The sequence below is a fragment of the Motacilla alba genome, chromosome 1 (assembly GCF_015832195.1).
Source record: "Motacilla alba alba isolate MOTALB_02 chromosome 1, Motacilla_alba_V1.0_pri, whole genome shotgun sequence".
In the NCBI taxonomy this organism is placed as follows: Eukaryota; Metazoa; Chordata; class Aves; order Passeriformes; family Motacillidae; genus Motacilla; species Motacilla alba.
In genome coordinates, this window is record NC_052016.1 from 19,726,059 (window position 1) to 19,752,831 (window position 26,773).

A 26,773-nucleotide genomic window follows, 5' to 3' on the forward strand; every position below is an offset into this window, starting at 1 on the left:
TTAAGAAAAATATAAAAATATTTTAGCACTGATTTTTTCTAAATTTCTATTTTGAAAGCCAGATAATAATTTATGTAGACTGTTCTGATGGTTGTCTCTTGTCAGGACGGTAGCTGTGGGGCAAAATGGATTTGCATATAGTTTAACAGGTATACTGAAAGGAATTTTGAAAGGTATTTCTATGTATAATTTGGTACCTTATTCCTAAAATGTTCTAGATGCTAACATGTTGTATATATTCCTGTTATTTTCCCAATTAAAATAAGTAATAATTTTAAAAATCATGCTGTCTTTTTTTCTATGAGTGACTGTATTTGAGAAAATAGTATTTCTTTGTTTATCATGATGCAGCACAAGTTCCTCAGAGGTGATGTTGTTTCTACTGAAGGACAGGTAAAGGCAAATGCTGCTCTTGTCTCCAAATTTAAGAGACTTTGGTTGGTTCCTTCTGTTCTGTGGGACAGAGACACCTTGGAAAGATTGAAGAGGCATCTTGGGGGTGAGAAAGATGAATTAATAAACATTTTCTGGTTCCTCTTCATTCAGAGTTCTTTCTTAGAAGCAGGAGCATGAAAGACTGTTCAGAGCTGTTTGCATGAGATGCTGAAAATTAAGTGGAGCCTGACACTGCAGAAAATGTAGAAAAGTTGGGAAGAGAATAATGTGAAAAGACAACCTGCAAAAGTAAGCATGTGACTTGAATACATTTCATTCCATATCCCAGCTATTGCTGGATTGTCTTGGAAAACCATCAGGTCACAGAAATAACAATGGTTAATTACAATTTACTACAAGCACCATCAACAAGAATGAATAATTTTATTTTTTTTAAAGAAAGTTCAGCTTTTTTAGGCATTTAGTTTGTTTTGCTTAGGGAAAGAAGGTAACCAGGAACAAAGGCACTGTAGGTTAGTGGCATAAGCTTATTATTTTGGAAATCTAAAGCTATAAAAGTGACAATTGGGAAAGCCACTTGAAGGGGGAGAGAAGCTTAGGAAATAAATATATCTATAGCAGGTAGAGACTGTGCTTGCGACATCCTAGCTCTTAGTTATATCCAGGAACAGAAATAAAAGCACATTTTATGGATTCATTAAAAGGTTTAGTAAACAGCACCGGTGTTTTATTTAATCCAATGTGTACTGGCTAGATCCAGATCCCAAATAGTCTTAAATGAGTACAAACTATCTTGTAAATTCCCTTCTGATACTTGTGGATTTCAGGAGGCTCAAGCAGAGGACACACCCGGGGTCTGTCAAGACTCTCTGAAAGTATTTTTGTGCTTCTTCCTGTGTGTGGTGTCACATGTTCTCGGACTTTTCTTTTCCTCTAATCAATGCTTCTTTCAGAATACTGTTTGAATAAGGATAGAAGTAATGAATTTTCCTTTTTTCTTTTATTTCTAGATGGTCTTTTCTCATCAGTAATTATTTTTTTCCTTTATTATTTGTATCATTAGCAAGCAGGCAGCACAATAGACCAAAATGTCTCTTAAAATCATTAACTGAGAAAGTCACTACCAGCTTATAACATTTCTGCTCATTCTGTTGACTATTTCTTATATTTTGAATTACTTTTCACTTTTTAGGACTGACAACATGGAGAAATGCTTGCAATCATACAAGATACCAAATTTTTTCCTGTAAGGATTTTTTCCCCCTGTCCCAATTCATACTTTCCCTGACGTTAATGAAAGTTACATGCCGAGCATATCCCCAAAGGATTTACTGGAAAATTTTACAATGCTAAAATAAACAGAGGGTTGTGGCAACATGCTCAGGTGCAGGAACGCAGTTTTCTTCCAGAGGCTCCAGTCAGATGCCTTCAGGACTTTGCCTCATTTACCATTTAACCTTTCCACTATGCTTGGCAGAAAATCCACACAACTGCCAAAATGTGATCAGATATTGAGGACGTCCATGTCCCCTCCAATCTCCTGCCTTCACTTGAGGAGTCTGAATGAGGGCAACCCCACTGTGGATTCAAGGCACGTGCAGAGAACAGAAGGGTGAGTAGGAACCATGGTTATGTATAGAACACACATTTTTTATTTTTTTCTGTTAATTTATAGCGACTTTGCTTTCCTCCAGAAACCAGCAATTGTAAACAGTAGTCTATAAGATCTTGGAGAGGGGAGCAGAGATTGAACCTTCCTGATTTTCATTCAGATGCACTTGGGTTGCTCAGGGTCCCAAGGAGTAGCTGAACGATGGAGTGGAACTGGGCATTTGCTCCGAGTGTGCTGTGACTTTCTGTACAAATGGCATGTACATGCTACCTCTTTATCACAGTCCAGTCATTCCAGACTGAAAGTCTGGGATATTTTTTTTTTTTTTTTAATTTTATATATTTCTGTTATATAAAAAAGTTGGGTGTTAGGGTCTGAAACACTGAAAAGTGAAGAAAGAAAACTAAAATAATGAAGAAAATTATTGTTACATCATTTTCAAGATTTTCTTCTTCTTTACTTCTTTATTTCCTTTCTACCTGCTACACTAATGTATAATGAATATACTATTTAGGTGAAATAGATTTTCTGTACCTACTCAAAGATACTCAAGTCAGAGCTGAAGTTGATAAAGTTGATATAGTCAGACTGGGGTGTTTTTTCAGGTTGTTTTGGGTTTGTTTGTTTTTTTTTTATCTGAGATACACAGCAACACTGTCCTTGGAATCTTGGCAAATTCTTAGCATTTGCAGAAAAAATGGATCCTTTTCTCTTTCAGCAGTGTAGCTGGGGCTTTGCTGTAGCACTGCTGCCACAGTACTGTGTGCTGATATCTAGCTCAGCAGATAGCAGGAGAAAAGCCAGTGTGTTCATGGAAACAGTGCTTCCTCAGACAAGTGATAATCAGTCTAATGTCAATGTCATGCTGCAATCAGACTCTGACAAGGTTTGCAAATATCTTGAAAGGAACTGTTCATCTTCAAATGCCGTAGCTCAAAGCCCAAGTGGAACAAACCCCAGGCTTGCTGCACATCAGCTGAAGAATTTTGTTGATGAGCACAGCATGAATAAACAGAGGCCACGGCTATCATTGCTGGCAGGAACAGCCAGATGCACTGGGCTGGTCAACTACTAAAAATCTTGCTGCATAACCACAGAAACTGAAAATGGAGCTTAAAAACCCATTACACATCTCCAGACCCATGGACTGCCTTTTTAAAGCTTCAAGGCCATTTTTAATCAGTGCCAAAGTCTTTTTTTAGGCATGTCTGTTCTCAAGAACTTCTGTCTGGTTTTTACTGCTCATGAGAACAGAATGAATCCAGGGGAGGGATAGGGCGTAGGATGGTGGTTCAAGCAGAGGGATAGTCCATGAACCATCCCAGCTCTGCCACAGGTATGCATGCTCTGCAACTGGGAAAGTCATTTGCTCTCTTTGTGTGCTTATTTTTCCAACTGTGAAATGGGGGCAGCATCTCATCTATAACTGTAGCACAAAGGCTTGTTCATTCATGGGTTTTCAGCAAACCTTAAGCTCTCTGAGATGAATAGTGAGAACCCTGTAAAAAAAAAAAAAAAAAAAAAAAACAGGCAGAAGGATAAAATATGCACTGTGGTTTTGAGGCAAAGCAATTTGCTTTTTTCTGCTGTAGTGTCTTCAGTCTGTGAGGATTAAGGGTTTGGGGAAGGCTAAGGCAGGATTCTCCATGTGTTGGCTGCTCTGCCTCCACAGTGGCATGATGAAGCCAGCCTGCAGTGGAAGGGCCATGTCATGTGCATTACACCTGTTTTCTGTGGGTCTGAAATTACTTTCATGATGGGCCATACTGGAATTGCTAAACATGCCGTAGCCAGAAGAGACCTAATCTGGTGTTGTCTGCACCTACGGCTACAGAATCTCTCTCAGTGGTGCTGTGCAAAGCTCCAAAAGCCTGTGTTTGATGTACATTTGCTTCCCTGGTGTGGGAGGAGGCAGTAGCAGCCTGGCTGGCATGTAGGGCAGGGAATTCTTTTTCTTCATCTATGAAACACAATCAGTATTGCAGTTTGAGATGACAGACTTGAATGCCTCTATTTGACAATTTTAGGGAATTTGTTTATTCAAGTCAAATATAAAAGACAAAGAAAGAGCCCAGCAACTAAAATTTTACATGAGGTTTGATGTTAGTTTTTGGGGTTTGTTTTTAAAACAGTGGTTTTTCCCTTGGTCTGTACTTCCCTTGCAGTGTTAAATACAGAAGTTGTGCACTGAGAACATTTCTTTTTCAGAAAAACATAAAACCCCTAAGAATCACATAGCGAGAAGCCTCTAACCAGTGGGGGTTTTGTTCTGCAAGCTAATTTGTAGCTTTTTTATCTTATAATGAGCCCTGTGGGGCTGCAGTTGGTGGGTATTTCCATTTGGGCACATTGACCAGTGGAAGACCTTCCTGGCTCCCAACCGAATCGCCTAGATCCTTGCTCTCATAGCGCGATATGGTGGGAGAGTGAGTGCATTTATTACCTCAGTTATAGCTGTGCTCTCACACTCCATCAGTCCTCAGAGTCTGAAAGGACTCTGAAAGATTCCACAAAGGCTTCCAAGCCACACAGAGAAGGGAAGCACCCCCAAGGGCAGCGGGAATGTCCAAAGCCCCGTGGTCACTCACTGAGATTCTGCAACAGGTGCAGAATCCATCCTCCTGTTCTGCTTTGCAAGTTAAAAAAAAAAAAAAAACCAAAAAAAAAAAAAAAAACCAACAAAACCCTGTATTTAAAATTTTGCCTGGTATTTTCTGTTAGTTGCAAGGCAATGGCAGTCCATGTAAGGTGGCCTCAGAAAGAGGTTAATAAACCATATCCCAGGACTTCATTGCCAGATCCTTGAAAGTCTGAATTTCTATCCTCTTGAAAGACACACTAAGTTTTTAGTAGTTGTGAGGATTTTAGCATTATTATAAAAATTTTACCTATAGGAATAGAAAATAAAAAAATGACATATGGAGTCTGGTTCAAATGAATTTGAAATTTGCTCCAGGAGACCCCTCTCTGAAATACTTGCATGACATAATATTCCACTTTACAATTTTTCAGCTTTTGTTTATATTCATGAATTAAGGGGAGACTGCAGCTCCAGGTCTTTATGGTGAAACAGATCAAATTTTATTCTAAATAAGGAACAACATAAAGACCTGGAATAAAATTCATTTAAAGGAAAGAAGTAGTGTCCTAGAAGAATTAAAAGGCATAGTTAAGACAAAGCAAATTCAAACAAGCTTTGCCGATGTTTTTCTGTGATTTCTGGTATATTTATCTTTTATATATTTATGCTGAAAAATGCAGTCTTTTCAGTATTTATGCTGGAAAATACAATCATTATTCATATTGGCCAGGACTAAATTAATTTTTTTTCTGCTAATTTTTTCCCATTGGGATAGTACCATAACAGGAGATCTCAGCTTTTGTTCATGCTATGATTCTTGTCTGGCTCAGGAGAGCAGGTTAAATATCTTTGTTTTACTTGTGTTATCTTCCTGAAGCCTGAAGGTCTACTTAGTTATAAATATGCAGGTAAAATCTGTTCCAGTACATGTGTACCTTCTCTGCATTATATCTCTAATAGAAAATGATTGGGAACTGACATACACTGACCTCCAGCAGATAATTATCTTATAAAATTGATACTTCACTTCAAAATGCCTAAAAAATTATACTGTCAGATTGATGTTTATTCCTAAAAGCATTCTGGAGAACTTCCCCTTGATCTTAGAACAGTCCATTGTCAAATTCCTTAAAGGCCACATCATTTATAAATGATATGAACTGCAGATGTATAATTCATGTGAAGCATAAAATAAGGTTTAAAACATTTGTATTAAAAGGGTAAGGTGATACTATATTAAATCATATTTATGGCCTAATTTTAAAGTATGGAATCCTTCTGACTGAAATTTGGTGCTTACTTCTTTTTTTTTTTTTAGAATTTATTGAAAAAAGAGGCAACTCTGACAATGATGTTGGCAGACAAGTGGTCTCTTTCTAAAGTCCTTGTGTTGATCTGTCATATTATTTTCCATTAGCTCCCCCTACGCTTTCTGCAGATTGCTTTCAGCCATATTTTTACTAAATGTTTTTGGAAGTGCAAACTGCAGATTTCACCATCATTGTTTTGACATTGCAAGCTCAAGGTTAATGGAATTTCTTAGTGGATAAAAAGAAAATAATGATATTTTAAGTTAAATCATCTTGTGGGTATAACCAAATTGCAGGAATCCTAGAAACCATTGCCATTTAAAAACATATTTAAAAAAAAAAAGGATTCTGGATGCATTTTACTAATTTTTTCTTCCTTCTCATTAGGGTCTAAAAAGCTCCTAGAACTTATATATCTTTTCCTACTGCAGAAACCCAACTTAGTTATCGTAGCTTCTCAAACATCTTTTAATAAATTCTGAGAAATATAATAATGTTATTTGATATGATAATCTTATTTTTAAAACATTAGCCTTGATGTTATTATTCACTTTTACCAAAAGCAATAGAAAGCAAAAATTGACACGTAGAGTCTGGTTCAAATGAATTTGAAGTTTGCTCCTGGAAACCTCTCTCTAGCAAAACATAAAGATTTGTTACTGTCTAAGTTCATAAATTACCTTAATTGTTTAAAGGCCATGTCTTTACACTGTTGAAGATTAGCAAGCATTTACTACTATGATAGTGAGCATTGTTTTGGCAGTATTTTCTCTGAGATTTGTTTTCTTGAAGTGTTAGCTAGAGTTACACTTGCTTTCCTTTAATAGTGAAGAAAAATGGCAGCAGGAATCGTTTTCTCGTAATACATGACGGACTTCTCTTTTCACTTTTCCTCAGTAATGGGAATTCTCCTGAAGGTTGCTTCTATGGTTCATGGGTGCTAGAAGCTAATAATCTTAAGTGAAAGTAGGCAAACTTTTGGGTGCTTCAGCAATGTCTCACCTGATAAACTTTGAAGAAAGTATTCCACCCCTCTTCAGGAGCTTGCTCTCACCACACACAAGTGGGCACAGAGCAGCCGGCAACTCAGCTCTCAAAGCAAGGCAATGGCCAGGCTGCTGCTACAACTCCCAAACTGACCGTGCAGAAGGAATTTTGTGCAGAAGGAATTTTGCACTTAAAAAAGTTTTACTTTCCTTCTTTTCCCCCTTACTCTGCTGCATATCATGCTTTTCCTTGTTCCCAGAACAAGCAAGCACCTTATTGTCATATCTTGCTTCTCCACACCACGCCCTGTGTGCTGCTCTTTCGTTCTCCTCCTCCTTTACTCCTTTGCCACCAGTTGCCTTTCCTCACGCTCTGGAGGAAGCACTGGCTATGGAGTGCTGTTTTGTCATCAGGATGCTTCACAGAAGTGCTTCCCAGGTGACAATACCAATAATAACAACAGTAATTTTAAGGCTGAATATTTAGCATTTTAATAATCTATCTCTCTTTTCCTAAGTGTCACTACTGCATTTGTAATTTGACTGTGCTACCCAGTAATAATACTTGGGTTAGAAAAATACCCAATATGTAGAAGAACCAACAGTAGACTTGCCATGACTTAGCTTTTAAAGGTGGGGGGTTTCTACTATTTCTCTTCAGAAAACTCTTCTCATTTATAGCCCCTAGTTTAGGATAGGAAGCCAAAAGGTTTGAAGTTACATTGCTCAAGTTCACTCATCAAATTCTTAATCTGCCTCAGAAATTTCCCTCAATATGATTATTTCTTGAAATAGTAACTGAAATATGATAGCAAATAAAAATAGAGGATATAGCACTGCATGTGTTTATTAAAGTGCTATCACATCAGATAACCTGATATTTTCATTAAATTAGGATTTTAAGAACAGATTTCATAGGCAAGGAAAATATTAAATTTTAGTCTGTGGGGACTTTTGTAATGAATTTGAAATGGTACTATGCAGAAAATTAGCTTTATTTAAGAAGATGGAGATAATAAGGAGAAATTTGAGATCAATAACAAATTTTCAAAAGTTTTGGTCTTGGAGCTGATGAAGTTTACAAATGAAGTTCCCTGAGGATCACTCCTGAGGATTTTCTTTCACTATTTTATTAATATTTTTCACATAGGGATCATGACAGTGACAACTGTTCATGATGTTAAGTGGTGTTAGCTGTATACAGGAGAGCAAAAAATTCATACTAGAAGAATTAAATAAGCCCAAGGAATACATAGGAAGAGTGGACTTTTTTATTGCAACATGAATGTTGTCTTTTTGGGGCCAATATAAAAAGAATTCCCATTTTCAAGTAGAAGGGAATCATTTGGAAGTGATGAAAAGTACGTGTGTAATTTTAGGGACAATTATGTGCTTCCCTTGTAGTAGAACTACAAAAAAGGGAAATAGGACTCCAAGGGTTACAAAGTGAAAGGCTTGCTGTTGTGCCTGGAAAAATTTAACTCCATTGTTCATAGACCTGTGAAATTTAACTTGAAGTAGCATTAAATAGTCTAAAATAGTTAGAAGTTTAGCTGTGTGAGTGACAAAGGAGACACAAGCACCAGCAGTCTTTTTTTTAATTTATTTTTGGAAAACAGCGGGGAATTTTTTTTTTTAAATAAGGTGATTTACAAGAAGCAAAACTGGTGGTTTTCTGTAATGCTTGTGAAAAACACCAGATGAGCTCAGCAGGTTTCTATGGAATGTCTGTCAAGACTGATAAAGTGGTACACACTGCTTTGGTGCTGCTCACCACGGAGGCTTCACTCACCACCATGGTGCTCTGTTACCATGCCCTGACCATTCCTGCTCTCAGAAAACAGGAATGCTCTGCTTCAGTCTGCTGAACCCAGGTGTTGCCACAGGGCTTTATGAACCTCTTTCTAAACTGTTACCTCATGCCTACAGAACTAAGCTATCTTTTAATAAGGGGTTTAATTACAGAGATGTGATAATGCTATTTTCCATGTAAAACAAGTAAATACAGACTTATGTTTTGGTGTTTCTACAAAGGTGTTCTTTGTTTTTGCCTTTATACAGGTGACTACACAGACTGTAGGAAAATGAAAATAATTTAATTTTCAAGGCCATTCTTCTTCTGATCTCTACTGTAAGAATTGTGATCAGTGCTGCTTTTTGTAGTAATTTTCTACTGGGAGAAACAAACAAGTGACCCAGGAGATAGTTTTGTACTAGAGGCTGATTCAACATGATAAATTCATTTCTTTTTAGGCTGCCAATCACTATGATCTTACAACATTCATGTGATCTCCACAGCCACAAATCTTACATAAACACCTCCATGCCATCTAGTATGTTTTAAGGAAAAAAAAAAGTGCTAATAGAGAGAATAAATACAGGAATTTTTCCAGTTCAAATGAAGTCAACATAAGTTTCATTATGTACTTAAAGCCATTGTAATTTGTACTTTCTTGAATAATACTTTTTGCATTGAGGGAGGTGTTGTATCACAAGCAGCCTTAGGTGTTTACCCCTTACTGATGACATTGAGCAAAATGCAAACCATAAGAGGAAAATGAGCAGCTGATGTTTGAGCATCTCTTCCAAACATCTTTGTGAAACAATTTCAGAGTCAGTTCACAACGGGGTCACTGGCTGTTCAGCTCTTTTGAATATGTAAAGGTGATGTAAAGGGGAAAATTGAGGAAAAACAGTGTATTCTCTCCCCCTGCCCCTGATCTTTTTCAAATGGTAAGAGAGGAATAATCAGTTTCTCTGGAACTAGCCTTATTTCAGTATTAAATCAGACAGAAATTTTGGCTGTTTACCCTGGAGTGGGCAGGGAGGCCTTCTGGTTCTGCCAAGAATAAATCATAGATGGTGATAATAAGATTAATATTAAAGCGTGCATGCTAAAGAGCAGCAGCATTTGGGTTTGCATCACCACCAAGAGGCAACATGTCAGGCTGGCTTTTATGGAATGTTCCTCCTAAAGAAACTATATCAGGAAATAGTCTATGGGTGTGGGAGAGACCACACTGGATGAAGTGAAGTAAATAAAGCTATTTTGCTGAAGTATTCATGACTTGAATAAGCATGTGTTTGGAAGAGACAAACAGATGGGCAGAGGAACAATTGTTTTCAATGCAGGTTCGAATCTGCTTATGGTTTATGCTTCTTGGATTAGCTTTAAATGAGCAAAAAGTCTGTCTTTATCTTCATAATTATTATCCTTTGTCATCATTCTGGACTTCCTCCTCTGTACCTAACAAGGCCTAAGTATACCTTAAGAGGGAAAGGGACCTTTTCCCTGTCTATATGGAGAGGAATATCTGCCGAATTCTACTAATTATAGTTTGAAGAAAAGGAATTTTGATGGAGAGGGAATGGGTAAGAACATTAACATAAAAATAACATTCTTTGCAGCAACCCCTGTAAGAATGAAAAAAGCAAATATACAGATAAAATGCTTTGATAGTGCAGGACCTGGGCTAACACAAACTGATGTTATCATCATCATCATCAAGAGGAGTTCATCCTGCAGTTGCTGTACAGTACAAAGAAGGTTAGGAATTATAAACATGCCCTATGTTTTCAAATCAATTACTTAAATTAAATTCCTTTGTATCTCTTAACTTTTGTTCTCACCTATTTTTATTCGTCAACCTTTCTTCTATTTATGTGTTATCAGAGGCATGTGTTTTTGGTTTTTTTTTCCCCAATAAGGCTTGATTTCAGTGGAGAGATTATCCCCTGGATGGATTCAGCATTCATAGGCTTAATTTTCCCATAACTGATAACAGATTAATTGGAGCTAAAGTGCTTTCTTCCCCATTCTCTCAAACACACACACAACATGATATTTTAAAAATTATTTTCAGTATTGCTTTCATAAGTTAAGGTCTGAATTATCCTACTTTGTGCTCAGAAAAAGCCTCTTCTGGGAACCTCTGGATAAACCTCTGTATAAACACTTCTATGCTTGTCCCTCTCCTTTGCTTTCTTCTCCTTCTTCTGCTTGTTCCAGGATCCAGGGGCCAGCCAAGGAGGGAGGGGAAGACAAGGGGGGAGGCTTTGAGGAAAAGTTGGCTTGTATCAGGTTATACTAGGACTGTTCCTTAATTTAATTGATGAACCAGGAGCTGAATTCATTAGGACATTTAGCCTCTACCATATGAGGAATAAAAATCCTTTCCCCCACTCTTTGTATGTCGGAGCTCTTAAAATTTTAATCTCCTACTTCATGCACACATCCAGTGTGTAGTGTTATAAGGATAGACTCTTTATTTATTTTTTTTATTTTGTTCTTCATCCTGTTAGATTGGGTTTATATCTTCTCTGCTCAAACATTCCTTTAAAGCTTCTGCTATCAATATAAAATTGCTTTCTATTGACTAAAACAATATAGATATGAAATGAGGATAACCTGAGCACAATACATTGTTCTAAGCAGTGTCGGCAGTGAAAAAGCAAAGTATTCTTTACTGTAGCACAATAAAAGTGGTCAGTGCCTGTGGAATCCATTCAGCTTGTATTTACTCAAATACTGTTTAAGAGCATTTTGGCCAAAAACGAATTTGAAAGGCCAAACAGAAGAGTAAGAGTGAATAAAAGACAGGAGGGAGGGAGGGAGGGAGGGACAGAGAGGAAAGGCTGACAAAAGCTAGGGAAGAGAATTGGATAGACTTGTGAAAAGGGGAGGGAGGAAAAAGAAGATCGCTGGCAAGGATAAGGAAGGCAAATGGGAAGAAAGAAGAAAGTTTTCATATGTATGTTTGAAATAATGTTCAAGCCATATCTATTTCTGATAGTACTCTCTGTACATACACGTAGACAGGCTAAACAACACAGAACTGAAAATGATGCCATGAATGCCTAAAAACATCAGCTAATATAACTTTTGCTATAAATTTACAGAATGCTAAATTCTTACATAGAGAAAATGAGGTGACAGAGAGCCTGTGAGGATTAATTGGAAGGAATTAACGTGGAGTCTGTATCTGCAGAGAGATTTATTATTGCAAGATGCCAAATCATTCTCATAATGTACAGTTGTCCTCCATGGCTTCACCCACCCAGTCCTAGCATTTTCCTACTGTTTCACTGCCTTCTCAGAGGCTGCTGTTTCCTCTTTGTTTCTGACAGATAGACCCAGTAGTGGGATCCCATGAACTCCCTTAGAATGCTGGAATGAGAGAATCCATGTTCTTTGCTTTTGTAGTTATGGAAGCTTGCACTTTATGTGAAGATTTAAAGAACCCTTTGCACATGCTAGTCATTAATTCAATCCATCAGAAAATAAACATGCATGTGAACTCTATCCTATTACATTCTGTGGGGATTTTAGTCTGGTTCTTCCTTACCAAAAAATTCAATTAAGACAAACCCAGGGCAATTATGTTGGTGAAATCTATTTTTATCCTTGAAATTACAATGAAAATCCTGTCTCCTGAATAATCGATAGTACCAGTTTTCAATTATTTAAGGAAATAGGTACTTAAATCATAACAGCTAAATAATTTTGTAACTTTTGTAAGGTCTATCCTAGTCTGGTCCTTTTTGAAGTCAGTAAATAGTGCTTATACCAGCCCACAAGTCCTGGAAATTCATTTCATGAAAGATCTCCCATAGATGCATTGCATTTTTTTGAACATGTTTCGAATCTGCCAGCATTCTGGTCATCAATAAAACTTCCACTTATTATTGTACAAGTGTAAATACTAATAAATAATGACTGTAGCCATATATAAGCCTTTGAAAAGACAAACCTGTCCATGTGAATTGGGGGCTTTGTGCAGAATTGTCTCATAACACATTGTGCCACCTATTTTTATCGTCACCTCCATAAGCAATGTTCAGCTAAGATCTAACCAGGTGGTTTTTGTTAGGTGGTGTGTCTTGCTATTTGTATGGGGGGCTGTGGGTAGTTTTTAACTGTCCTGCAAAGTGATGATCCCATGGTGATGGGTCGTGGGAATCTTGTTTGTGCAGGGCTGGAAGAAACCACCAGTTGATTTGTGACATGCTCACAGAAGTTCTTGATCAGTTGCTAAGAATACACAGAGGAAAAAACTTGGTTTGGCCCTCCTGGAATGCTTGACTTATTTTTATTTTAGTTAGTTTTTGTGGCCATGTACACCATCGGGCAAAATAAGGAAAGAAAAGGAGAGAGTATCTGAAATTTACCCCTCGAAAAGCAATTTAGTTGAAATAATTTTTAATTCAATGCCAGAACTGCGGTTCAGAGAGCAAAGCAATTGGTCTTCATGTGCACATGTAAAATTTGGAGGTTTGGGGATGTAATTTTCTTTCTTAATGCATCCATATTCAGTGAAATACCAGTTTAATGAAGGGAGAATTGTAAATAATGAATTAGAACTTTTCAGAGATTATTTTTTAGGTTGAGTCTGTGGGTCAGAGCTAATTGTGATGACTAGGAACAGCTTAGATTTTTTTTTTTTTTTTTGCCTTGCCAGTGTTGCTTCTTGGGCTTACCTAATTATTCCCAGTCTGACTCTTACCCTGTTCTTCACTGAACAAAAACTGTTTGTAAACCAAGTATGTCAAGTGCATCAGATTTTAACTCTCGTTCTGGATCTATGCTTAATATTCAAGAAAAATAGACTTATTGTTCCCTGAAAAAGATTTCATTTCTTTGTTAAAATTAGTATTTGAAGCTGATCTGAATTTGTAGAATTTGGGAATCAGTTAGTGGCCAGAGTGAAGTTAAATGGAGCAATAATTTAAAGTTATGATATTGGCATTAAGCATGCAGACTGAGGTTCTTCAGAGCAGCTTATGCAACACAAATATACAGCCTCTATAAAATGGAATGGGAGCTGCATAGTTGCAACTCCAGCACAGTTTTAAAGGTTTATGGCACTATTTTAAATCAATTTTGCAGTCCTTTTGTTTATTTTTGCTACAGTTGATCATAGGATTTTTTTTCTTTGCAAGTTGTGATTGGCTTCAACATTTCCATAGCCTTCTAAATTCTGGATCAAGTTTAAGATGCAAAAATACATAATTTTTGAAATGCTGTGGCTTTAAGAACAGTAAAGGACAGAGGATGGGAATGAAAACAGGGTTGTGACCTGGATTAACTATGCTTTTGTTAGATTAAGTTTATTTTAGCAGTTTGGGCCTCTCTGGAATGGAGACTGGAATAGAGAAACACACTGGGTTTTTTTCAAAAGACCCTATTTCCTGCAACTTCATTCTGGTCTGCTTTCTTCCTGTCATCATCTCCTTGGTCTCAAGAAAGACTACCTGACTTGTTTATATAAACCTGATGACAGAATTTGGACAAACAGGAAAGTAAGGAAATCATTATGTTCTCAATTCTAGGAGCAAGGCAAATATATTCCATATTTCAAGCAACATTTGGCTTTAATAATAATACTACAAAGGGAAGAGATATTGCCCAGACAGAAAGCAGCATTCATGGAGAAAGAATCAGAAAAGTGGAGAAGGTATATTCAATCCTTTGAGATTTACTTTTGTGAAAGTTAGCTTAAATGGAAAATAGAAACTACATATTGCTGTATAATTTTTAATAGTTGTAGCTTAGCCAAATCCCTAAGGTTAAAATGTTTAAAGAAAATAAACAACAAAAGAAATAAAATTAAAATAAAATACTCTCAAGTGCTCTGTAAAACAAACTTGAAGACTATCCAGAAAGAACATCTGTTGTTGGATGATGGAAAAGTACATGATAAACAACTAAAGAGCAGTGCCACTTGCATGGAAGGATACATTTTCAAATTGTCAAGATAAAGTTGTGGAACATAGTAATACCTTCCTCTCCTGTCTGTAGAATTTAGTGCCTCACAGGATAAAACCAAGGAAAAATAAAGTCTGTTTCAAGGTGGACAAAACCAATGCACAGACACAATTTACCTAAGATTGTGTGTTAGAACCCTAACACAGCTGGAAATTTAACTAGGGTCAGACTGGTGCCTCATTTGATAAATCATATCTCATCTGGTAAGTCATATCTCTCCATGCCATAGTGGCGCAAAGCTCTATCAATTTTTTTATAAGCGTGTTTACTTTTCTTGAGGATTAGAGAGCTCCTGGAGAGAGAATGCAGAAGTGTTTTTCTTTCTGCCATCATGTGCAAAATTATTAGGGTTATAGTTGCACTCAGCTGGTATTATCAGCTTAGTATTTTCTAGGTATTTACAAAGAGTCCAATACCCATTTCAGTTATTTTTGCATAGTGGCAGCAAGATTAGCCCAATGTGCATGTAAGATGTTTAAACTTGGGAATTCAGCTGGTGGAAGGAGATCATGGGAAGCAAAGAGCTGGCATGGCTAAGTAGTGGGGGTCCCTGACCCAGCCCATGGTCTCATAGGATGGTGATGAGATGGGTAGACACATGGAGGTGGTGTTAACAGCATTGGAATGGGCTGTATCCCTCAGGCTGATTCAAATCTGCCCAAGTGGCCCAACCCCTACCGAGGCTCAGATAAAATAAGCCCACATCAGCTCTTGTACTCCTTAGGACTTTCCTTTTTAAACTCCTCATGCAAACCCTTGAGTATTTTGCGTCTTCAGTCAGGACTAGAGGTGTGGGACATGGATGAAGGATCAATCACCCTCTTCAAATTTATTAATATTTATGTAGGTCAGGTGAGTTGCTAGCATAAATATCTAAAAAGCAGTCATCTGAATTTTATTAATGCTTATATACTTTTTTTTCTTTTAAAGGACAAGGAGGAAATATTTTTTAGCTGGAAATATGGGTTGTCCATGTAAATAAGTTGCTGCAGACTCTAGAAGCCTGCTCTGTGAGCATCCCAGTACCTCAATCAGCTCAAGTAGGTTCATGATCAGGATATGTTGACTTACTACCACTGAAACAAATACATTTTAAATGAGCTTATTCTGATTTAGTACTGCCATAGACTTGCATGTGAGATATAAGCCAATCTTAGGCACCTTTTTTTCACCATACTAAGTTGGTGTTTGCTTTTGAACAGGGGGTAGGAGCGAGTTACATTTCAGTAGCATGTAACTCTCTAATATTCAGACAGGCATAGTTAACTGGCAAGGCCAGAATATTGCATGTCAAGGTTTAATTCTCTGCTGTACAATAAAATTTCTAGCCAGCTTGTCAAAAATCACAGAGGAATAGAGCCATAAATCTCCTCTGGTCAACAGTTTAGATTTGGAGTGGCAATGCCAGGAGTCTGCTAAGTGTTAAGGTTTCTTGTGAGATGCATGGATTCAGCTACCATTGTCTGCAGTTCCTGCTTCAGCCAGGCTTTTGTGACAGTGTGTGGAAGGAAGATACAAGTAGTCCATTCCTGATCAAAATTTGGATTCAACTTAGAGACTATGCAACAGGTAGAGAAGGAAGGATCCAGATTTAAGCACTTTCTTCCCTGGATCCATTTTTATCACCTGTGAGAGGGCAGCAGTGTCTGCCAGCAGTAGCTATTTAATGTCCCACTTTGAAACTGTTCCTTTGCATGCACTCACTAAAACAGGACTAGATGCTGGTCTCCTAGGAGAATGCCTTCAGCAGTGGTCAGGCAGAGACTTCTTTTTTCTTTTGCTTCTTTCTTGATATTTCTGTGCTTTAGACAGAGCTGAACAGGAAAGATTAGCAACAACTGTGAATGTTGTTGAGGTATGTACACTGAGCATCAGGAGTAAGGTACCTCTGTGTGCACATTACAAAGGAAATTTGAACACATCAGCCTTATTGATGGAGGCTTAACTGCAGGGACTTTACGTGCCTATGGATAAGGAAATTTCTGAATCAGAATATAGGGGTTTGTGTACATAAATATTCAGACCTCAAACTGAGACTCTTTTGTTGGTGATTTTTTTCCCCTCCACAGGTGAAATTGTTGGTTAAATACATCTCTAAAAGTTGGATTATTTTACTTTGACAAGTCACAATTACATTGTAACTATCTTCTGCCTGTGATCCTACTTTTCTGTTCTTTTAGTATTACTTCTAATGTTTTGCACACTGGGTAGTACATCTTTCTGATTCAAGGGAGGGAGGTTATGAAGCTGGGAATTTATGCAGCTTGTGCCTGCAGAGACCTATGTTTCCAAAATTTCTTGAAAGAATTTACCTTCTGCCAGCAATGATGTGCTAATATTCAATGCTAATGTACCCTCGCATATTAACTGATTCAATGCTGCAAAAAAAGTGCTACAGAAAAGAAAAAAAAAAAGAAAACTGCCTGTTCTGATTGGAGGCAGGCAATGATCAGGTTGTATTGCTATGAATAACGAAAGCTGAGTGACCTGGTTCACTGACAACCTGGTGATACACAATTTTTAGCATATTAGTTGGAATTAGTGGCTTTTATTAATTCTCTGTATTTAAAATGAGAGGAATAATACCGCCATATTCAGTAAAGTTACTCATTCAGGGGATTATGTTGGAGTTAGTTAAGATAGCAAGGAAAATGGTCATAGTCAAATTCTGCTGCTTCATTTGAGACTTGAGATCAATAAAACAGGTGAATGAGAATTAATTAGAGGAAATCTAAACACAAACACATATCTTGGAATGAATTTTTTGTTGTTTTAGGGTGTCTGTGAATGCCTTATTTCCTTTTATTCAGCTGGGGTTTTGTTTTATGAAAGAAGACCAATTCCTTCTTCAAGGGGCTCAGGAAAGGACAAGGACCCTGTCATCTTGTGAACCATCAAGGCTATGACCCAGAAAACTGCATGTGTAGATTTACAGTTTGACTTAGAGATAGTAAATTTCTGGTATAAAAAGGAATTTGTAAATTATTTGATAGGGGAAATGATTGCTTAGCACTTGGAGACAAAAAAGGAAGATATAAAAAAGTATTTAGCAGAAAGAGTAGGCAATAGATGTGATGGTTGTGAGGTTATGACCCTGGTTTTTGAAGGTCTGAGATGACTGGGTGATCCATCAAATACATTTAAACCTGAAAAAGGGAAAAGCTGGTGTGTCTTCAATTTTATTGTGGCCTTTAGGTACCATTATAGGCTCCCTGTTTTGTTAGCATGAAGACCACTTAATTTTGTTAGGATATGGCTGTTACTGAGACAAAAGTGCTGATGGATAATAGCAAAGCAAAAAGGACCTAAATTTGGAACAACTTTTCATGGTTTCTAGAGCTCTTGCACTTCCCCCTCATTGTCCTGTGTCTCTCTGGAGCCTTCAACAACTAAAGAGAAAAGATGAAGCGCTGCTTGTGAGCTGCTTCAAAAAGAGCAGCAGTAGAAATCCACAAGCTTGAACCTCCACTAGGTAAATGAACTGTTTATAGGTTTAAAAATTAGATTTTTTTTCCTTTGATATTTCCAAATACTGTCAGACACCCTGCCCCTTCCAAAAAAAGTCAAAAAAACAGGTTATTGTACTCTGACACCACTTGCATTCATGTGTCTGTAATTAGCTTACAAGAAGTTTTATACAAAAACATGGTAATTGCCATGATTTATTCTGAACTGACACTACTCCCTGCTTATACTGAGTTGCCACAGCTATTCCAGAATAAGAATTTTGAGAAAGGTGAAAAATGACTGTTTGGGACCATTTCTCATCTCTCTGGACATCAAAAGTGGAAGAATAAAAAGGAAACTAAAAAGGCAACCAGTATGGAATTCTTGGATTTATGCTATTCTGGCAGTGTAGACTTTTCACTCTATGTACAAGTACAAAAGATATGACAGTGTCAAAAGCAAGGAAATTCCAGTAGACACATCAGTGCAGCTGTATTTTCAATAAAGTAAAAGTTTAAATTGTTTTATTCTATGTCACATTGCATAGGAAATAGGCTTCTAGACAAGGGAAATCCTTACCTAGAACTAGAGCTATTATGAAACAGGTTTTGGAGAAACAATTGCTTGTAAGGAGAGATACCTGTGGTTAGAATTTGCAATAAATACCTAGGAAAAGCAGAAATAGATTTGAACAAAATATTGAAGTTTGGTTAGTTTGTGATGTCATAGATCTGCTGAAACTGAGGGCTCCTTGACAGCATTCTACCCCTTGAGGATAAACAAAACTGAATTTGAATTCAAGATATTAGAAAAAGAAGTAAAATTGAGACAAATAAGAAGCTTGTATTTGTTCGAGACAGCATCAGTTAGGAGTCTTAAAAGGAGGTAATAATAATTTAAGTAGTCTTTTGGAAGTATAAAACCAATCAATCTTAAAGTAGAAAAACAAGTTTGTGGAGCTGAAAAAATTGGAAAAAGGAGGGGGTAAACAGTAAGAAAAGCATCTTAAAAGGTGAATAAAAATGGAAAGAAGGGTCAATAGAAACACAGTGCAGAGTTATGGGTTTGTCTGCAGCAGGGTTAACATGACAGATACAGCCATGGTCATGCCACACATGACACTGCCTTCTTCCTGAGGAGGAAGGCTTTAATGCCAACTGTAAACTCACCTGGCAAGTATGGAAATTTCTATAAAAACAATTAATCTTTTAAAAGAAAGTTGGGTTTCTCAGTTAAATTTTTTTTTTTTTGGTTTTTTGGGGGTTTTTTTGTTATTTTTGTTTTTATTTTTTAAATTTTCATTCTTTGTATGTGTCTAGAACTGAAATACAGCATATCATTAAAAAGGTATGATTAAATCTGTTACTGTGTAATAAAAGTGAGAGTGGGGGTAAATTTTTCAACTGAACCAGTTGAAACTGGTGAACTGCTTGAACTGGTGAACAGTTGAACTGCTTGAACCAGTTTCTTTTCAAGTAAAAAACAACTGACCATTTTTGTGTACAATTGACTCACTACCATTGCTTTAAATACCTTTATTTCTGCAATGATTTTCTTTAAATCCTGAGCTCTGTTTCAATCCTGAGTGAACATCAAGATAACATGATATGCTTGTTCTCTGCTTGTACTCATCATTCTTTCACGTATCTTATCTCCAGTGCATGAGTGCGAGATCTTATGTAAATAAGGTACATAGACATTTGATTTTGCAGTCAATGTTGAATGTCAATATTAAGACGAGACTCTTAAATTCAGTTCTCAGCAATTCAGGTTATAATTCTAATGCCCTAGCTGTAAGTTCTATGAATGTTAATAAAGTAATTTTCTTGACATTTATTTATGAACAAATTGTTGGTATTTAAATAATCTGTAACTGGAGAAATGCAAATTAGTCAATCAGGAATGGTGGTCAGTTTTGGTTTCAGTTATTCAATCATATTATTTTCATTTGGTAGAGGTTTAATTGTAACATGCATGTTAGCTATAGCTTGAGAAGCACATCCATATGACAGAGCTACACTCTAGTCCCAATATTGTTTATTCAACCACTATTAGTAATATTACAAGCATATTATACTTAAGAGTTTTATTTGTAATAAGTGAAATATCTGATGTATACCTGTATCTATGGAGCTCTAATTATAGAACAAGCAGAAATTAAAAAAAATGCATTTTTAGTGTGTCAGATGTAGATTCTCCTGAGGAAATTAACCAAAATCCTATTTCAAATTCCCTAATCACCCACAAGACATTTTTCACTCCTTGTCAATCCCCAGGTTTCTGTCTTTGTTTGCTCTGGGGAGTGGTGAAGGAGAGAAGTCAGAGAAAGATAAGAAGGGACACTGTCTTCTCAACTGAAGAGAGTTCAGTGATCTATTACCTGAATAGAATGTAATATTCTGTGCATATAACCTGCATAGGTGAAAACTGCTTAAGCAGTATTAAGTTCTTGGTGACGTCATCAACATCACATAAAGCATTTCTAGAGAGGAACTTCTTTGATAGTCGACCTTGATACAAAAATACATGAAGGAATTTTATCTGCCCTTTGCCGCTTATATCTTTATGTAACCTTGTAAATCTGTAGCTCCGGATGTGCTGCATTTGATTTTTTGTCATGACATGAGATGCAAGTGATTTCAAATAAACTGGTCAATACTAGTGCATTAATGCATGAAAAATAACCACATACTTCCTGGATTCTAAGGACTGCAGATGAAGACTCCATGCTATGGGATAATAAGATCTGCAACCCTTCTTTAAGCTGCACTAGCTAAAAAATTGCCAATTCAAAATATTCTTGCCTTAGAGACAGGCTCCCACAAACCAAAAAACCCCACAAAACTGAAATAAGATAATCAGAGCTAACAAAACATTAAAAAAAATAAATTCACGTCAGGTTTACGGCTGAATAAGATCTCAAAGTCATCATAATGTAGTCTTTCATGCAAACCTTAAATTTTTGGGCTTGCTTTGGTCTGGGAATTTTTAGATTTGTTTAGAAAGTGGAGATCTGTGTATCTCCCTTAAAGAAGTGCTACCTGATCAACAGATCTATTATACAGAATTACTGTGTTTGTAGGTTTTAATGTAGCAGACATGACACAGACAGATGTAGTAGGTAGGGAAAGGCGCTCGGAAGATTTCGGGCTGTTACGGAAAGTTACAGGAATGTCTCTTCCCTAATCCCCTAAGATAAGCCATCACCCTTGGAATGTGTAACCCCCACTAACATGGCTAGTAACTTTCCACTCTCCTAACCCAGGAAGTGTTGTAAGACCCCCTCCTGACGTAGTGAAGTACCCTAGAGTATATAACCCCACGAGATGAAGCAATAAATGCCTTTAACCGTCCACCATATTGGTGTTAGCGTCTTGTTAATGGCCCGAGCGACCGTGAAGATTAGGTCGCCGTGCTGTTTCATCGGAACCAGGTCGCACGCCTTTGCAACCAGAAAGGCAACAGACAGAAAGGGTGGGATGGAAGCAGGTGGTTGCCACAGCTAAGTTTCTTGTCTTTAAAGGTTTTGCATGTGTCATCTCTGCTTTGCACAGCAGCTTCAGAGTTGCTGATTTAGGGTTGCAGGGCATGTGGGTTTCCAAATAGGGACAGGGTAAGGGGCCAGCCTGGTGTGTTGAGGTGTTCAGTGAATCCCACTGTACCTGCCATGGCTAATCCCATGTCCTGGGCCACATTTCCTACATAGATCTGGGCTTCACAAGGTGTCTTCAGGACTTCCCACAGCCTGTCTCACCATCCCAACCCCTGCAGTGAAACTGCAGCAGTCCAACCCTGAAAGCAATGTAGAAAACTGCATCTAAATAGCAGCTTTTAGTCAACTAAATGACCACTCATTTAAATACCCTCTGCTATCCTGGAGACCCATTCTTTTTACAGACCAAGTCCTCTCAAGACAACAGCATGCATTACATGATTGTAAAATCGGTGTAAATGGGATCAAAACCAGATCCATTAGCTCTATTTAGGGAATGTGGTGTGATCTTATTTCACTGCACTGTATACAGCCTCTGTGGCCAGTATTTCAAGTGGCAGACGTTTGTTTTCCAGCACTTAACTTGCGCATAGAATTAATGGTAATGCATCCAAGAACTGATATTGCTAATATGCAGCATTAGCATAGCTCTCTCTGTCCCTAGCTTCTGCTGAGAAAAGGATTCCAAAAAGAGAGAAAAATAGCTCAGACCCTGTGGAATAATGACATTTCTGTCTTCCATGGTGAAGCATTTCAGCCCAATGAGTGTTGAAAATATAGACTATTATTTACTTTTCATGGTAGTGGGAACCATTTTCAATGGATTGCACATTTCTATCAGGGCATATCATTTGCTCCTCCTAGAAGCAGGAAAATTCTGCAGACAGATTTTTGCCTGTCTTTAAATCCCTGACCAGCTGACTGACTCCCAAGGTTTAATAGCTGGTAGGTGTCTGTAGGCAAAAGTAAAAGAAACAAGTTCATCAAGGAACTACATCATGTTTCCAACATGTGGCAACATGAGTGCCTCTTCACCATCTGTTATTTGTGTGAGGATTTTATTATGTAAATGACAGTACACACGGCGCCCTAAACAAAGGAAGATCATTCCCCTTACAGTATGTTGCGACTGCCAGGCTTCTGTGTCAGCCCCGAAACAAATAATGAAAGCAGCAGAGCCATGGCAGGCAGAATATCTTGGGTTCTTCTACTTCTCCTCTATAATGGGAGCAAATATCTTGATGAATAATTTGGTTTTTTCATATATTGCGACTCATAAAGATAGGTAGTCAATAAAACAGCGAAGAGTAGACAGGTGAAACTAAATTGAGGTGAGGTTTCCAGGCTTAAAAGAGATTCAAGAGACAATCCTGCAAAACTGTGGAGACTTCTAAACTCTCTGGTGTGACTGAGAGCCAAAAATAGGATATTCAGCTCCTAAATCATCTGCAACAGACAAAAGGTATTGTGGGATAGGGTTGGAAGTAAAATTCTGCCCTACATCCTGATTTAAAATTTTCCATTAAATTACCAATTTAAATTGAAATGTAATTATCTTAACTGGCATATTTTTGGCAGCTGTAATGAGAAAAAAAAAGAAACGAAAAAAAATCCCCATGCTACACTGGATCAAGTAAAAGCCCATAGGAGTTCTAGCACTGGCCCTTAATCAAAGTCTGCAAAGACACAAAAGCTTTGAGCTAATCTATGCCAAGCCATGTTGGACAGTATGGCATTGCCAAGAGCATCCTTCTGGTGGCATTTAAAGCACCTGGTGCCCTAGGAAAAGAAACGATACCCAAAGCTGTAAATTCTCTGTTTTTCTTATACCCATCTACCAACCAACAGGGGTTGCTGTGATAGCAGCACAATACTGCATGGGAAAGAAAACACACCACTAATTTCATTACATTAATTTTTTTCATGTATGGCACACAAGTAGCTATCTGCGCACACACCCTCACTGGGTGTTTCACGTGGTTTAACATAATTAAAACCTTGCTCTATTTATTAGTTTAACTCAAATCTTAATTTGATAATTGGAAAAGATACACATTAAGGATTAATTTTTATTTCAGATTAATTAAGAAGTAACTGAAAGCAGTGTCAGAATTGGCCAGATTGATGATTTTAGGGTGCTTGGTTACTTCTATTGCATTGTTTTTGTGTGATTTCTTATGCTTGTATTTGTCAGCTTTTCCTAACTTAATTAGGATTAAATGTTGAACTTTACAGATGGCCAACTGCTGGTACTGCTGTATTGATCAGTTGCTTTTATTAATGTGTTAAATTTTGTGGTTGCAGCAAGATCATATTTTGTGATAGAACAGCTAATAGCTGAAGAACTCTGCCATGAAAGTCCCAAGCAGCCCAGCCTTAGCAGGTATTCATTTTTTTTTCAAGTTATCCTTATTTAATTGTTATTATTATTTATGTTATTCATTAACATCTAACTTTATTAAAGATATGCCTGGAATGTTTTCATGCTAAAGGGCAAACCTGTGTTACTTTTTAACAGGTAGCAAGGCAAGAACAGAATGTGTACAGAAAGAATACAGCTACAACTGATGCCTAGAAGCATAAGTACAACTGGCTTTTTTTTTTCCCCCAAAGTCCTCAAAATCAAAAGCTGTACTTTCTGTGAGAACCTGTTGTCATGGGGGTTTTTCAGAATTATAAATCAATGGCAACTGTAATCTAATTCCTCAAGTCAAGCTATTTGGTTCAAGTTTGCAAATGTGAAATAAGCTTGCTTTCATCATTTCAAGTGTCAGAAACAGTTCAAAATAAATTAGGGTATTGATGAGTATTTCTGCATCCTAATCTTTTTGTGTCATAAAGCATGTCTACAATTCAGACATCATTTGAAGATAAATTTTTGCATAGATGGTATTCAAAACAGCCTAAAAGATCTTTGTGATGTGGAATGGTTCTGAAAATTAGGAAGAAATGTGAAATATATATAGATTTTTTCATCACACTTTTTATAGCATTACTTATTTCCTACACATTTCTGAGCCTCTTCTCTTCTTATTCTATAAAGAGTGATATTTTCATAAATATCATGAATAAAGTTATTAATTTTGCATCCAATTTACTGCCATTTGAATTTATGCTTTCCACAGTGTCCTGCGCAGACAGACTCTTTCCTTATACCACAAAACTGAATTAAACTGTAACTGTAGAATTTGTCTTTTATCCAACAAATCTTGTTTTATACATCTCATATATATGTATATGAAATTGGCAATTATTTTATATTCTGAAACTTCGAAGTGATGTTTCAAACAGGAATGCCAATATTATTTTTCTTGACATGCAACATGTTGTATGTAACCATAATTATTCATTCCTACGTTAATGTTTTTTCTCTACCAGTTTGTATATGTATAAACGAATGGGGAGCAGTTACACAATAAACACTCTGTAGGGCTGAAGTCTTTGTAACATTAGAAGCCTGGAAATGACATTATTAATATCCTATACAATATTTTACCCAGTCATCTGTTTCTGTTTCTCAGGGCTCTTTGGTGTGGAGAAAGGAGCTCAACGTGCTCACAACTCACTGATTTGAACAGGAGCTGAAAAACCAGATAACAAAACAATCCCACTCTCGCCATGGTCACAGCAATAGGACTTCAGCCCAAGGCAGCTGTGCTCTGCAGCTGGCCGTGAAGGTCAGCAGAGAGAGGGCATAGCCACCACTCCCTGGGAGTGAAGGGTTTGCCACAGCCCCCAGCACTGCTGGGATGGTGCAAGAGGGATGCCAGTAGACATCTCTGCAGAGTGCTAAGCTCAATCCCAGCTGTCAGAGATGCCTTCCAAGCCCTTTGGTCAAACAACAGGCGTGCTTAGGAGGTGTTAAAAGTATTGGCCAGCCCTCTGGCCTAGGGTTGTGGAACAGCATCACAGAGGAAAATATTCCGGTCCTGGTTTTTGGACTCAGGAGAAAGTAGAAAATGAAGTTGTGGCTCGGATTTAGTAGTTGGTTATGCTATTTGCACATGCAAAACTCCAGAGAAAAAACCACCAGCAAAATGAAAACAGAGAGCTGTAAAGGCAAGGCATTTCCATTCAAAGTTTTCCTCCAGAATGCCAAACAAAGGTATAACAACATAACAATTACACAATTTGAATAACTTTTCTATCTTTAGTTCCTGTAAATTCAAGCTGACACTCACACCTCACTTAAATTTTGCTACATCTCTTCTTGATTTATATGAGATTGGTTTTGCAAAACAAATTTAAGTCCTGATTGCTGCTTGATGGTGCTATCTGTTGGTGTTTCTTCTCTTACTTTCTGGTACCTGTTTGTTTTTGTGCTGCTGCCCAGACTACTCTTTTCCCATGTCACCAATCATTTCAATCCTTGTTTTAACATTGCATAATTTATTATTTCTTTCACAGTGCTTTCTTTTCTTTCTTTCTGCTTTATTAGTGTCCAATTTCCAAGGTATCTAGCAGCTCTTGGGTGAGATTGAATAGATAGAGCATGGTGGACTGGATGTCTGAGACTTAATATTATTTATAGCTGTCAACATCTTTGAGCCTGTCAGTTTGTCATTCAATATTTTTGTTTTTTCTTCTCATGTCTAATAATGCAGATAGAGATTTCTCCCTTTGGAGCAAAACACTATGATGTTCCCAAGAGCTATATAGATAGAAAATGGCGCTGATAGCAGCAAAAGAGGAAAGCTTTCATCATCCAAACAACATGGACCTAAAGGTGTTGGAAACTAAAGGCCAATTACTCCCTGAGGTGGATGGAGGGGCCACTTCCACTGTAATCAGTCTTGTGATTGTGAAGGCAGAAGAGGACCTTGACTGTCTGTATCTGGACTTTGTCAGACCATTTGTTTGTGACTGGAGTTGTATCATTACTGTGTCTTTTCAATAAAGGGATGTTCACTGAGGCATCACATTGATATTTTTAAAATATGTTCCATATTTTCAAAGGAACAAATTTATCAGCATAGAATTGAAATGTCTAGCTTCTTCAGTATGCAATTGAGATTCCACATCACTGACATGCAAGGGCATTCATTTTTCACCTACTGGATGTAATGGGAATGAGAGCCCCACCTGGATTGCTGAATCCAGCCCTGGAGTCCCCAATACAGGAAGGACAGGGACCCCTTGGACTGAGGCCATTAAGATGATCAGAGGAATGGATAAGCTCTCCT

At 37.4% G+C, this 26,773-nt stretch overlaps 1 long non-coding RNA gene across 1 annotated transcript; it reads left to right on the top strand.

Annotated features, from left to right (window-relative positions):
• The first annotated feature begins 552 nt into the window (after window positions 1-552).
• Window positions 553-26,252, top strand: LOC119704296. Its single transcript, XR_005257921.1, has 5 exons — window positions 553-684; window positions 1,874-2,008; window positions 23,895-23,973; window positions 25,112-25,267; window positions 26,195-26,252. It is a non-coding gene; the product is annotated as an uncharacterized LOC119704296 (long non-coding RNA).
• Window positions 26,253-26,773: the final 521 nt, after the last annotated feature.